Source organism: Ctenopharyngodon idella, chromosome 13 (genome assembly GCF_019924925.1).
Source record: "Ctenopharyngodon idella isolate HZGC_01 chromosome 13, HZGC01, whole genome shotgun sequence".
In the NCBI taxonomy this organism is placed as follows: Eukaryota; Metazoa; Chordata; class Actinopteri; order Cypriniformes; family Xenocyprididae; genus Ctenopharyngodon; species Ctenopharyngodon idella.
In genome coordinates, this window is record NC_067232.1 from 34236323 (window position 1) to 34252252 (window position 15930).

The 15930-nt window shown below is 38.2% G+C and overlaps 1 protein-coding gene across 3 annotated transcripts in view; it reads left to right on the top strand.

Annotated features, from left to right (window-relative positions):
• Positions 1–5759: 5759 nt before the first annotated feature.
• The window catches only part of dlk2 (delta-like 2 homolog (Drosophila)), a 29119-nt gene continuing 18948 nt past the window's right edge, over positions 5760–15930 (top strand). Inside the window, exons 1-2 of one of the 3 annotated variants that reach the window (XM_051915995.1) lie at positions 5760–5896; positions 10867–10968. The gene's annotated coding sequence lies outside the window, so the exon portion shown is untranslated. The other 2 variants (XM_051915994.1, XM_051915996.1) reach the window with 2 other exon arrangements.

Below are 15930 nucleotides of genomic sequence, written 5' to 3' on the forward strand. Positions count from 1 at the left end.
TACTGTTACACTTATAGTACACTTAAACATATACTTCAGTTGGGCCAATTTAGTCCCAAGCGATATTAAAATAGTACACTTACAAGTTTACTACTAGTACGTTGATACTAGTATACTTACTACATAAAGTATACTTAAAAAATATACTTGAACATTACTTAAGTATACTTATTTTTCGTAAGGGCAGTCAGCAATACATGATAAAAAATGACTGAGCTACACCCGTTTGAAGCATATGTAAAAAAAGATGGACGCCGCGACGCCGCTTCCTTCCATTGTAATGAACTGAAAGTAAAACGTACAACGATGGGTGTTGACATGTTACGCAAAAATGTCAGTTTGGAGTCTGGGCATGCGCAGAAGGAATCGTCAGTGGAGCCCGGAGGCAGAGTTGCGGTATCAAACTTCCGCCCAGACGACTGCGTCATCATTGATGTATTTTAAATAGACTATATAAATTATACACAATTTAAAATTCTACCTATAAAATAATAGGCTATTCTGTTTCTAGAGCAATAATATTTTTGAAACAGCAAATTCAGAAGATAAACTCAATATAATATGCCACTAGAAACAACTCTAAAATGATCTTGGTCCATTTTAAATAAAGTTAAACTAACGTTACAGGAGATCGATTGCTGTAGACAGTGCTCTATAATTAATTACAGTAGGCTATCGTTAGTTTTGTCCTGCTAATTATTATTTTATACCCAAAAAAATATATAGTAACTGCCAGATAACGATCACCTGCTTTTTCTGTCATGGCTAAAGTTAGGCGTGTTATCTTAACTAATAACATTTATTAATTAGCTTATAAAGCCCACATTTAACGTTACCGAAAAAAGTTCAGTGATCCGTCAGATCCTGTAGGTCGGTTAGGACAGTTTACTGCTGAACAACTCATTTTGTCAGTGTGAAATAACACAGAAATCGAAAATTAATAGTTAGTTATATGTCTTCAATCTCCCCTCGAAGCTCCGACAGTTCTCAAAGAAGCTGTCATTCACAACTGTCAATCATGACGACACGCCCCGTTTCTATAGCATCAAATTGCTAGCTAAAATCAAACTTATCACAAAACGAACTATTGAATATATATCAGCGTGATAACAACTGACCAAAACCATCTTTCGGAAAATTTTATTTAAAGCGTAATTTATTTTTTTTATTTGACTCATTCCCGTTCGTTTGAATGGAGAGGGCGAGGTTTATGACCTGTACTGCATCCAGCCACCAGGGGGCGATCAAAGAGCCCGCAGCTTCACTTTTCAGGATGTGTGATGCACACCCGGTTTGAAGTCGATAAAGTCATGAAAGTCAATTTTGAGAACTCAATGAACTCATTTTTGTGAAAACCTCAATTTCGACCATTTTTCACTTGTTTTTGCCCGTAGCTTGAAATTAGCTGTGCGCATTCTGAATCATTTTGCCAGCACAGGTCACAAATATAGATTAATCCTTATTAAAGCTACTTAAGTTATTCAATCAAGATCAGTGAGTGATTTTCCTTTGTCATTTGTCATTTGATTATCATTAGTGACAGACTGCAGCAGGTTTATTAGGCTGCTGTCACTTTAAGAGCTAATGCACAGGTCCAATATACCATTACACACACGTTTTCTTTCTCAACTGTGTAAATTTACTTAAAACATAACCCACTGTGTTTACATGAATACTCTCCAAAAAGGCATTTTGACATTGTTGTGTGTATGCATTTAGGCAAGTATCCCAAGCCCATTTGCTTATCCGCGTTCGGTTCCGACTTGGAGCGCGCGCACAGAAAGCCGCCTGGAGAACAGTGTCTCTTTTGTGGCTTAATGCACTTTTAGTAACACCATTTAATATCAAACACATCCTGCAGTTTAGCAACAGTAGACTGCATTTTACAACACTCACTTATTTGGCTGATTTGGATGTTAAGTTTGGGCTTTTAGGGAAGAACAGCACCGCTGTGAAGGAAAGGAAGGTTTCCTTCACAATAGTCATTTTACCTTGATTATCTTGTTTTCAAAATTATTGGAAACCAAAATCAAAATTCGAAAATCAATTCAGATTAATCGCACAGCCCTAAACCAGGTGTAAACAGGTTCTGTGTTTGTCTTGCTCTTCATTTACCAATGGTTAAATAAGAAGAAACACCTTTTGGAAGAGCATCACATGCTGAACTACAATGCTTTAAATGTTTGGAGGCCATCTGAATTCAGGACAAGCAGAATACGAGGGCTGGGCTCATACATAACAGGCTGCAAAAAAAGGGTGTGTGTATTCTTGTCATCCACGGACTTCAAGGTTTCAAATGCCCACTGGCCTTTGTGTTCTTCTCTAGCCTCAGCTGCTCCAGGGTCAAGGCTGCCGCTAGTGCGGAATGTGTGTTGTTCTCTGTGCATCTCCATTCTCATCCCAGCATAAACAGGCATGCATTTTGTGCCAGGTGGCTGGAGAAGCACCTCAGTACCACATTTCTGAGAGTCATTCAATACTAAAGCCATCAAGGTCTTAGCCTCCTGATGGATCGCTCTCAACCGTGCATTGTGTACAGATTACTAGCAGTTAGAGAAGAAGGCATCCCGCAGCTGCACTTTACATCTAAATGTGCAACCTCTCAACCCCTCAACCGCCAGCTATTTCAGAGTCACCACCCATCCTGGTCAAAATTAGCTCAAGCCACCCTCTTTCCAGACCACACAATCTCCAAACTTGCCTCTCCGCCTCCAGTTAATGTAACAATGAGCTCTAAGATTAGGTTACAACAATGGGGCCACATCCCTTGGGCCATGGTCCAATCACAATGCAGACATGAGAAGAAGAAGTCCGAGGGCATTGACCATGGCGCAATAGGTGCTCCAATCACTATCCAGAAATGCGTGAGAGGAGCAGGGCATCCCAACTATGTAACATTAATTCTCACCGCAAGAGTGTTGCACAGTGGAGGAAGGGTGCTAATGACCTGTGTAGGATCCTCTTACAATACAAATATCTTTAAAGTGCGAAGAAAAACTTTAAACCTTTCATTGCTTTAGCACAGGGCGTCCAGTCCTGTTTCCAACAGTAATTAGCACTAGAGCAGGGGTGGCTAACGTCGGTCCTGGAGAGCCACAGTCCTGCAGAGTTTTACTCCATCCCTAATCAAACACACCTGAACAAGCTAATCTTAAGGGTTACTAGCCAGCTACAGGCAGGTGAGAATTTATCAGGGTTGGAGCTAAACTCTGCAGGACTGGGGCTCTCCAGGACCGCTGTTGGCCACCCCTGTGCTAGAGCTAAAGCTACATTCATGCCATGTCATAATTGCCGTAATTTCCCGATGACAACACTTAACATTCTATTTGGAGCTTTTCATGTCCTAGGACTATGAATTATGCATTTCTATGGCAATACTTTCAACACCTAAATAAATCTGCAGCAGTCACACGGTACAAGTAGGAGCTCTCAGAACATTCCCAGCTTACAAGTTGTAATTATGAGCTCTACGAGGACGTAAATACTTTTTACAAGCTGAAATCTCATAATGTTGGTAGTTGCGTCATGGTGTGAATGCACCTTAAAGGGTTAGTTCACCCAAAAATTAAATTTCTGTCATTAATTACTCACCCTCATGTCATTCCACCCCTGTAAGACCTTCATTCATCTTCGGAACACAAATTAAGATATTTTTGATGAAATCCGAGAGGTATCTGACTCCTCCATAGACAGCAATTTAATTACCACTGTCAAGGTCCAGAAAGGTACTAAAGACATCGTTAAAATAGTCCACGTGACTACAGTGGTTCAACCTTAATTTTGTGAAGCGCCGAGAATACTTTTTGTGTGCAAAAAAAAAAAAAAAAAAAAGATTTTATTCAACAATATATTCTCTTCTGTGTCATTCTCCTACGCTGTTTGGGTTCAGTGCTTCCAGGTTCTACATCAGAATGTCGGCTCATTATTGGCTGGCTCCTGCGTCAGCATCACACGCATGCCTCATGCTGCTCATGTGATCAGCGTCGGCCAATACTGAGTTGGTGTTCGGACGTAAACACGGAAGCCTGCACTGTCTATTCGATGTTCTAGAGAAGGAGACTGACGGGAGAGATGAAATTGTTGAATAAAGTAGTTATTTTTGTTTTGTTTTTGAGCATAAAAAGTATTCTCGTCACTTCATAACATTAAGGTTGAACCACTTTAGTCACATGGACTATTTTAACGATGTCTTTACTACTTTTCTGTACCTTGAAAGTGGTGGCTAAATTGCTGTCTATGTAGTCAGAGAGCTCTCGGATTTCATCAAAAATATCTTAATTTGTGTTCTGAAGATGAACGAAGGTCTTACAGGTTTGGAACGACATGAGGGTGAGTAATTAATGACAGAAATTTCCTTTTTGGGTCAATTCAACCTTTAAGGTTGAACCACTGCAGTGACATTGACTCGGCTCGGCTTGGTACGGCTCACTTTTAAAGCGAGCTGAGTCGTGCTGTACCGAGCTGAGTCAACGTCACTGCAGTGGTTCAACCTTAAAGGGTTAGTTCACCCAAAAATGAAATTTCTGTCCTTAATAGAATAGAGCCACTTTAGCAGCTCTAACTTCCAAGATCCAGGACGCTTTATGCCACTGTGCTTTCCTTTAAGTCTTTTTGATTGCACTTTATTTTACAATATGTACATTTACAGTGTACTCAGTAAAAGAAATTACTGAGTTATGTCAGGTATCAACATGGACTTAACATGGGTTAAGATTAGGTTTAGGGTTAGTACCTAGTTTTAACAGTTATTGTAAATACTTTGTGCATATGTACATGCAAACATGACTGTAAAATGAAGTGCTACTTTTTCGGACTACTTCTATACCTGAGTGTTTGAGTCAACTGGGTGTACAGTTGCCCAGGTCCAGTTGCTCTAACATTTTGTGTCGGGTTTCGGTCAGTGTAGCTTTAGTGCTTCCACCTATCACGGAGAGCTTACAAGGGATTGGGGCTCAGCACACAGTCAGATGTCAAGCGGATTAGGAGGGCTCTGAGACCTCGGGTCTTCATCATAAAAAATTATCCTGTATGTCAAGACCAGGGAACCAGTTTACCTCTCACAGTGGACTGCTCTCGCCTCACAAAGGAGCCTTAGAGATTGAAATGAATTGCCAAGCTCACTTTCATTTCATAAATTGAGTCTTTGAACACTTTGCCTTGAAGCCGGTGCTGGAAATACCTTGCAGCGTCAAGGGACTGTAGAAGATTAAGTTGGACTCTGGCTGCTATAAGACAACTACAGCACCCCTAGAGCGGAAAATCAATTTTTCAACTTATGGACTTCAGGAATAACATTAAATTGGTCAGGAAACAACCTGGATAGATTGAATTTGACCTGTGCAGGATGACAAGTAAGGATGTGCACAAGGTTCTCTACATCTACAACAGGGATTAGGGACTTTATCTTTCAAATTCTCATGTAACTCGCAGAGCAAAAATAGCCTTCTACTTCGCCTGAGTGGAGAAAGGGCTATTTTATCAAGGGGTTCATTTAACACTGCTTCAATCTGACAACCGGACAACATGCTTGATGACAGAGTATACGAACGTGTGCCTCGGTTTTAAGTGAAGTCCTCTGGGGTGTGAGCTGCCCCGTGAGTCAGAGCCGCAGGGCAGGGCGAGAGGCTGTGAAGTGCGTGGACGCGTGCGCCGCCTTGTTCTCCATCTGAGAGGGAGGTTTAGGGTGAAGGGAAGGTCAAGCAGCCCCTTCTTCATGCTGTCTGCAACTTAGACACATGCCGAAATAACTTCAAAGACAGACGCCCAGCATACACTAGATGAGGACAGGGGGACAAGCCTCACAGACAGAAAAGATCAACAGAGAGCCGTTCAGTGGATCTTAGCTCAGCCTGATATTCACATAGGAAGAAGCACCAGGCTCTGGCTATAAGAAAGGGTAGGTGAAAAACATTTATTTGGGAATGTGTTTCTAGTTATTTTTTCTCAGTTGCTGTGGCTCAATTCTCAAATCAGACTTTTTTTCCTCAAAACAATAAGTTAAGGTCTCTGAACAGTTAGTTTCTTGTTCACCTCAGATTTGAATTTCTTATTGATTTAAGCAATTTGCACATCTACAATTTCCACAATGACTAAACGCAAATGACCTGTTGATCAAAACTAATGAGTTGATTCTCACACTCTAAAAAATGAATTGTTGGATTTACTTAAAAAAGTGGTTCCACACAATTATATTGAGTAATTTATACAAATAACAATTTAGTTGTATGAACAAAAGAAATTCAAGTAAATCTGACAAAATTTCTTTGAGTAAATACAAATCATTTGAATTTGTCACTGTTACATAATATTTATGTGTAATATGTGCAATTTATATTTATATGTCAATACAATATGAATACAATAAGTACACTACTTATTATTTGATGTAGGTACATAACAGAAAAGGACACCTATTATAAAGTGTGACAAAATGTCCAAATGTTTCTATTTGTGTACTACAGTTTTGACTTTTCCTAGTAAATTTTTATTTTTTTATTTTTTTATTTTATTATTTTTTAAAATCTTAAAAGTGCTTGATTCGATTCTTATTTTGTTTGAGTAATTGTGATGTTACTTGCCCTTGGCTAAAAGAATTAGTTTAGCCAACCAGAATAAAAGTCCAACGTCAGTCCCAATGAAAGTTTTCATTTTGGTGATTTTAATTTGTTTTTCACATGTGGCCTTGTATTGCTCACTAGCAACTCACTGTAAGGCTCTAATTCATAGGCAGATATATTACTGGTCCATATGGCGTGGGAAACATCACAGGGTTGTAAATAGAGTTCATAAATACCATCACTTCCTAATAAAACTCTGACTCCATAATCTACTTTCTCTGGCACTCACTGAGCTGTCTAGCATTAGAGCAGAGCCTGATAAAACACAAGTACAGAGTAGTATCTGAGATAGATAGATAGATAGATAGATAGATACTTGTCACAACCCATTCTTGCTTCATACACTGAAACTGCCATCTGAATCACGCCATATGCAGAGCGCTTAAACCCATATGTTGGAAATAATAGGAAGGAAGCTCGAGCAGGCAATCTATCGCTGCTGTCTACATACAGAAGGCATCCTCTCTCTGTTGCTATAGTAACAGTGACCACCACGGACACACAAACCAGGATTATACTGTGATATTCATCCACTTTGCTTGAAATGTGAGTGGTCACTGATAGATGCTGTGTAAAAGGGATGCGTTGTATTTAAAGCCCATCTAACATGGTCCTTTGAAGATGCTTTTATCCTCCACTTCATGCTAGTATTTTAAAGTGGATCCAATCTTCATACGAAAAGCCCAGATATCAAAGGTGTAGCAGTGAGTCCATGTTCTCGGAAGGACAAATGTATTTATCATCCAAGCTGCTCTGACTGTTAAACACCCACTTAGCTTCTCTATTCATGCCTTCCGAGCGTGTGAGTCAGAGGACGGGATTCAGTACAGTTGTTTGTTGGCACAAACACATTGAAATACAGATTTCTAGGGCACATTGTCAGTTTTACAAACTGGTGTTTCGTGTAATGCTGCCATCGCAATGACATATTACTGTTATTATGAGAAATGAATTGACTATAAAATGTGGATATGAATTGTTGAGCAACTGTAAATATTGAAGTTCTCTGTTCTTTTGTGAAACAAATACTGTGACTATCAAAGTTCCCATCTAAGCAGTGATGGGATTACTCTGGAAAAACCAGGAAAAAGTTCAGCTTGTATTTCTGGACTAATTTATTTTGGGGGATGGGGGAGGAGAGAGGAGGTGTATTTCTTGCTTGTAAATGGATGTTTTACAGTAAGATGATAACGTGACATATGAAGTGGAAAATTCAGAACAACAACGAGAGAACAATTCAGGAGAAGCAGTTGGGAAAAAATTCTGGGAAATGCAGATGCCAGAAACCTTGACCTATGATTCTTTTCTAAATGGTATTACTGTATATATGTATATATATTCATATTTTCATATTTAGAAAATAACATGGTGAAAGCTAAATAATTAATAAAGTCAAGAACATTTTAATAATCAGAAGAAACTTTCCACTGTAAAAAAGTATTGTTGGTTTAACTTAAAAAAAGTAAGTTACCTGGTTGTCTTAAAATTTTAAGTTCAATGAAATTAAAAATTTGAGTTAATACAATGAAGGCGATTGATTTAATCAACAGAAACTCAAAATATTATGTTATCTGAACCACATTAATTAGACCTAAGTTGATTTGACAAAAGAAAAAAATGTTGTGATAAATCATGAAAATATATTTTTTTACAGTGTGTAAAGAATCTTTTGTGCAATAAAAAGGTTCATTGAATGTTAAAGGTTCACTTCTTTTTGTTACCCAGCTCATAAGTCAGATGTAACAACCCAGTGTTTGGGTAGTTTTTGTTTTAGCCAGATCAGTGTTGCCAAGTCTGCGGTTTTGCCGCGGAATTGGGCTACTTTTACACTGTTGCCGCGGGTTGTTTTTCATGTCCGCGGGTTGAATCGACCCCAAATAATGTGATATTTCGCCCTTGAATGCGATTTTACCAGGGGAGAATTACCAAGGGAGCCCCACCAAAAACGGATTTTACCCCCCGAAACGCGATTTTTACCGTGGGACCCCCCTGAAATGTGATAGTTTTGGGAGGAGCAATTGGGCGGGTTTTGTTGTGAAAACCTGGCAACCCTGACCCAAATCCTGGGTCAAGCATAACAACCCAGGGGTTGAGTTATTTATCGCGGGCTTTTTGCTACATCTTCAGGAGAGAGCGGTGCAGCTCCATCAAATTGGTGCATGTCTTCGGTAAAATACAGTGTTGTGTACGTTTTATTTTATCTAAAATTCGTTATTCTGTATATCGTTTAATTTTATGCAAAGAAACATACATGGGCGCGATGTGAGTCACCCAAACGAGTGTCGCATAGGTCTTTTCTCGTGATGCCTTCATAAAATGTTATGATTTTATTCAAAAAGAAACAGAATATAAATACTTAGGATGTTAAAATATGTTCTCAGAATTGTACACTGATCATTTATGGACAGGTTTGGAGCCAGTCACACATTTTTCGGCTACGACTCCGAGTGAAACGCTGGCTGCGGTCTGAAGTTATCAGTTTCCCCGCCGAACGCGAGCCATCTCCGGCACGAAATTCAGCGCCGTTACGGTGGAAACAGGACAACAGAAACTGGTCGATTACTCTTTAATTTCTTCTAAATGTTTAATTTTTATTAATAATATTTGTTAAATGAGCGTAAATGTAGGTAATATGTTTTAAAAACGATATAAAGTATGCTATACTATAAAATATAATCGAAAATAAAGGAATTATCATGCAAACCAGTGGTTGTGTACAGTATTTAAAAAAAGTTTAGAGGATTTAAGTTAATCCGTAAACATTAATTCATGTATGAAAAGAAAAAATAAGCTAGTATTATAGTGAAAATGAATCAACCCATTATGCTGGGTTAAATAAACAACCTAATTTGCTGGGTAAAATTAACCCAACATGTGTTCTGTCCTATGTTTACCCAGCCCTTGGGGGAAGACAACCCAAATTGGGTTGGTTTTTAACCCAGTGTTTCATGGAACCACAGACGCCAATAAAGAACCTTTATTTTTATTTTTTTCCATTGCACAGAAGGTTCTTCACAGTGGTGTAAAAAAAAGTTCTTTAGACTATTAAAATGTTCTTCACACTAAGAAAAAAAGGGTTATTTTTTCTGTTCACTGAAATGTTCTTCTATGGTGTCGCTGCAAAAAGAACTTTTGGAACCTTTATTTTTAAGAGTGTAAGATCACGAGCTAAAACTGCATGTGAAATCACCCTAATTATTGTAGTGCCATTTTCAGCACAAACATCATAATGAGGCCACAGCAGGACAGACATACAAATGTGTGCTTAAAATCGAGAAGCTGAATGGTGTAATCATGGGCACGCCATTATCTCAATATAAACACAAGGCGAACAACCAAAACAAATGAGCTTTGAGTGCTTTCCTATTCATCTGTTCCTCACAGACAATCAGGATAAGCCCTCAGGAGCCCGATAAACGCGTCTACCCATTCTGCTTTCGATAGTAATGATTCAGCTTTCTAAAAAGAAAACACCAGTGGAGAGACAGTCACTACATGTCTGTCTTTACATACGCCCTCATTTATAGTAATATATTTGTACGGCACTAAGTGTGTGCAAATATACAGTAGGTGCGTGCGTGTGTCTCTCATCACGGTGGTGTGGACATGTAGATGCCTGTTTTCAAATGCTCCACAGGCCTGATATTGTTGAGATAATCTGCTGAAAACCGATCCTCTCCACACTATCGCCTGCAGAGGAACGTGTGGGCACATCAGCCCCCAACATCAGGAGTCTTGTCTGTCGCTACAGCAACAGCAAAAAGCCTCCCATTACCGCTACAGCAATCGCAAGAGTTTCTGCTAGACTGCGTTTCTAAACAAGCCGGAAAAATGTGCACAATGCCCTCTCTATCAGCGTCCATCTGTGCAAAAGAATGTTTACATGGAGGGTATTAAACAACAAGACTTGCCATGCGTTTGTGAAACTTAAAATACCAAAAAGAGGCTGAGGGTTTGAAAAAACAAAGCAAAAAACACGTGATGTCTATAGTGTTCATCTTTTATTCACTCAACCGTGATGTATTGTTCTCTGAGCTGTGTGAGAGTATTGAGGGAAGCCTGTCTCTTTAAGAGCCAGTCCTTAGGCAGGTTGGCTTGTTGAGTGAGGAGGTGGAACCTTGTGTGCTTCTAAACAAGCATTTCTATCAACAAAACGTGTCTCACTTGCGGCTGATCTTGTAGGGTGTGCATATATACGAGACTGAATAGTGAAGTTGTGCCTGATTTTCTTTTTCATGACTTCCTCAAGGTGTATGTATGATATGTGAGTCCCGTTTCATCAGCACCTGAGGTTTGCAACACTCTGCTGGAGGGGCCACCAACAGCTCAGGTGTGGAACATCTATTTGCGAGTAAGTGTGTTTATCTTTTTTTGTCATTAAACAGAGTTGAATTGTTATGCAGCATTGAAAATGATGGCATTTGAAAGAGCTGGGTTGTGCAGGATCTTTTGAACTCTATAACTTTTTATAAACGAATATCCTTGTGTTGTAATTTAAGGAGGTATTTCTTTAAAAGACTATACCCAGACTTTAAGAAATATGCTCTGGTCGAGCTCAGGCACTGTTTACACAATGGCAAGAAAGTGTTTGTGTTCACACATCATTGGAGATGGAAATGGTGTACGAATTGGTTATGGCTTCACTGTTATTCTGAGGTTGATGCTGGTTAAAGGTACTATGTGCCTATTAAGTTTCCATGGCAGCTTTCTAGTAAATAATACGTTTTAAAGTATATATGCTCAGATTACTTTAAGAATGACAAAAAAAAAAAAAAAAAAAAAGATTGTGTATTTTAAAGAAAGTGTATTTTGTGCTCCACACTGTAAAAAAGAATTGTTGGTTTAACTTAAAAAAAAGTAAGTTACCTGATTGCCTTAAAATTTTGAGTTTATTGAAATTAAATATTTGAGTTAATACAATGAAGGTGATTGGTTTAATCAACAGAAACTCAAGATATTATGTTATCTGAACCACATTAATTATGTAAGTTGATTTGACAAAAGAACAAATGTTGTGATAAATCATGAAAATAATTTTTTACAGTGCAGGGTACATCCAAATAACCTGTAATAAATCTGTCACTAATTCTTCATTGCTTAAAACTTTTTCAAAGACGTGTGGTTCATTCAGTATAGAACTATCCAACATACTGTTGGATAGTTCTGACACTAAATTCTGATTTGATGAGCCACAGTATAAAATCTTGTTAAATTCACACCTGTGATCTTTATTAAACTAATTTATTATGTTGCTTGCCAACAGTAAACAGCCTACAGTTGAAGTACTTGGAAGAAGAATAGTTCATTCTGCTTATTATCGATAATAAATTTAAAGGGGTCCTGTAATGCCCCTTTTACAAGATGTAATATAAGTCTCTGTTGTCCCCAGAATGTGTCTGTGAAGTTTCAGCTCAAAATACCCCACAGATTTATAATACCCCACATTTATTATAGCTTATCAAATTTGCCCCTATTTGAGTGTGAGCAAAAACATGCCATTTTTGTGTGTGTCCCTTTAAATGCAAATGAGCTGCTGCTCCCGGCCCGCTTTCCAGAAGAGGGCGGAGCTTTAACAGCTCACGCTTTGGTTGCTCAACAACAACAAAGCTGGAGAATCTCAAGCAGCCAAAATGAGGATTGTCAGTAACGGTGTTCAGCCTTACATTGTTCAAACCGGAGTCGACACTGATGGAGAGACTCAGGAAGAAGTTACAACTTTTAGAATGAAACTGGACGTTTCTGAATGGTTAGTGGATAAATTTATAGTTGCTGTGGAGTTGATTCAACTCATCGACTAGCATGTGCTGTCATGTTAATCTTTTGTGCAAATCCAGTGTTGAATTGACCCTCGTTTGTGAAGCAGTGTGGCGTAAAATGACGGCATGGCAACAACACTCTACTACAACAACTCTTCCTCTTCTCTAAAGTAGCTCAACATGGCCTCACCCCCTTTGTTGTGTGTTTCGGGGACGGGTTTATGTAAATTTTAGGGTTAGTGATGTCACTAACTGGGGAAGAAGCTTGTTGTAGTCCCTATCATTTGTTGTAGTCCTTAAACAGCGATTTCTGAAATGACACCATAAAATAGACCAAAATTTAGACTTGATCGGACCCTACCTGAAGATCTCAAGTCTCATTCTCCACATATTCCCAATAGCATGCCATTTACTTTAAATTTTATGTTGTGTTAGACTACGACACACGTGAGAACAAATTTTGGTATCAATGATGTCAAATTTGGCCGGTTTTGTAGTCTAAAATTGTTGGGGTGGAAGTGAATAATGTTCCTCACACAAATCTGCCATGTGACCTCAGAAGACTTGGAATATTACAAGTTTTATTGACTACTCTTTTTTTTATATTTGTTTTATTATTATTATTATTATTACTACTGTTTTTGGAATGTTTGGAGCTTGACAAAGATTCTTCCAAACAAATTTTGTATTACATGTAAGGAAGAAATTCATGAGGATGAGTAAATAATGACAGATTTTACATATTTCTGTTTCTGCCATTTTAAAAACAGTTTTGCATTTTGCATCATGCTGCAGAACACCAATTACCTTAATGACGGTAACGCAAGGCCACACGTGGCTTATTGCTTTAATTAACATCAATCAGAAAGAGAAAACACCTTCTTATCAGAGGAACACAGTGGTCACACCTCAGTTGTTGTCAAATGCCTTTCTTTATTTAGTAGATAGTTATTTTGGTAGATGTTAATGTTAATAACACATGCTGACAAAATATGTTAATAACAGCTTTGCCATAAAAACATATTCAATATTCCTCAAAATTATTAAATTGCATAAGCAATACAAACACTGAATATTATGCAATATTATACTAGACAATACAAATGCACTTAACCTCACTTTACCAGTGTCATTGCTGTTGACTTTGGTAATCAAATACCTGCAAATCACATCCTTGTATCATTTTGTTGCCAAAATTCAGATGCTGAACATCTGAATGCTCAAATATGTTCTTATTATGAGGACATAATAATTTGTCTTGCTTTTTCACGTCGCATTCAGTGTGAAAGGGCCTTCAGTTGTAGGCTACATCTAAATCTATATCATTTATAATTAATTGCATGGGATGATTCATTACATTTTGATAATTTGTGAAAGATGGACCATAAAATTGATGACAACATCCCTCTGGTTTCAGCTGGATAATGGCCAATGTGTCAAATGGCATAAAAGGCTTCTGACTGTATTTTTCACATCTGATGTGACACATATTAATTAAACGCGGCTGGAAATAGCACCTTCCACAATCACAGAGTGGGCTGTTCAGGAAATAAAGTCATGTTCAAATATAGCTTGCTTGCTTTCACTGCCAGGTGTCTGCACATGAGATCGGCCAGATAGCATAAGCGATAATTGACATGGAATCCCCAGCATCAAGGACTATGGATGGAGGCTTCCTATTGTGATATGCTAGAGAGCCTCCTATCATGGAAACGGACCTATTCTCAGCTTTCACATTCAAAGCATTTCCCAAATTCATTCCTGTTAGTGGTTGTGAGAGCACTCCATTAGTCTACAATGGGAAACAACAAAAACTGTGCAGAGGGACGGATGAAGCAGCCAGTTGCACCATATACAAATGAAGAAAACAGAGCAGAATCCAGCCACGGGCTATTGGCTTTCTAAGAGCTTAAGTGACACTTAAAGTGTAACATAGCCGATTTTTATGGTTACAATGTTGGTAGCATATTTAAATGAACAAAGTTTGCTTGTTTTCTGAGTTACCTGGACTGAGAAATTCAAAACGAGTCATCCAGTGGCCTTTTGACAGCTCCAGAGCCTTAAACTAATAGCCTGCCAATGGCTGGTGACTTTACCAGCCATAAATGTTTTTTACCAGCCATGAAATATACATTAATACTTATTAAAGTTACAAAAGTTATTCAGTCAAGAGCAATTAGTGATTGTTCTTAGTCTTTTGTTGTTTTATTAACATTAAAAACACAGACTCAGCAGGTATATTAGGCTGCTGTCACTTTAAGAGTGAATGCACTGATCCAATATACTGATACACATGCGTTTTCTTTCTCAACTGTTTACATTCAGTTAAGACATACCTGACTGTTTACAAGGATACTTGCAAAGACAGGCATTTTGACATAATTTTGTATTAATATGTCTGTTTAAGCGCAAGAAGACGTGAAAGAGAGCTCAATTCAGTATCCGCGCGCTTGAATATTTAAATTTGCAAGGCTTAAACTTTCATGACAATGCAATACTAATTCCATTTAACTGTCCCAAGTGTCGTTCATGTTTGTTCACGTTCATGTTCTCACAATTTTGCATGGTTAGAATAAAAAAAAAATGTTGCCAGCCAACTGCTGATTGACACCGTTTCATATACTCGCCAAAACACAGATTTTTACTCGCATTTGGCACTTGGCAAGTGTTAATTTTAATCCCTGCTTCCACACGTTTGTATCCCCACCTACTGACAGTGGGATCGACAAAGGGTTATTAACAGAACAGTTATGGTACAGGTATGTTTATCACCAGATGAGAACAAATTTTGAACTGAATTGAACATTGACAGTTATTGAACTGAATTGAATCAACATTGAACTGACTCATTGAACTGAGCTAAATAATGACACTATTGTCTATAGCTGAATTGAACTAGTTTCATAATTCATTACACTTTACACAGTAACTGAACTTGAACTGAATTGAGCTGAATAATGACATTATATTGACTTATTTGGAGCTTTTACAGCAGAATCTGAATTTGTCTCATATTTGATGGTTTGCATCATTGATTCTGTCATTTCCCTGTTTATTACTGTTAAGCTGCTTTGAAACAATCTGTATAAAGCGCTATAAAAAAAAAAGGTTACTAAAGGTTTACTTAAGAGCTGCAAAGGACATCATGCTGTTTCGATGAGATTTGAAAACAGTAACGTAATATAGACGTGGGACTGACCCCACTGAGGTTGTTTGCAAATCAGATATTACGACATTGATCTCAATAATACATTACATGCTGGTTAATCTTAAACAGCACTCCTTAAGGTGTGGAACATAGTGCAGGCCCACATAGACACAAGAGCAACAAATAGATACAACATAGCGCTTTCCGTCAGCACTTGTCTCAGCGAAGTTGTGTGTAAATAGACAAAGGAGTGGTGCGGTATTGTTGTAAATGTCCACTATAAAAGATTCACAATGTGGTTTTAATAATTAAGTATTAAAGTTAATTATTTAGGGTGTCTGTTGGCTGGTCCATGGTCAGGTGTTGCTCTGTTTGATGTTTGGAGAGTGCATCCCTTGTTTTTAGTGCT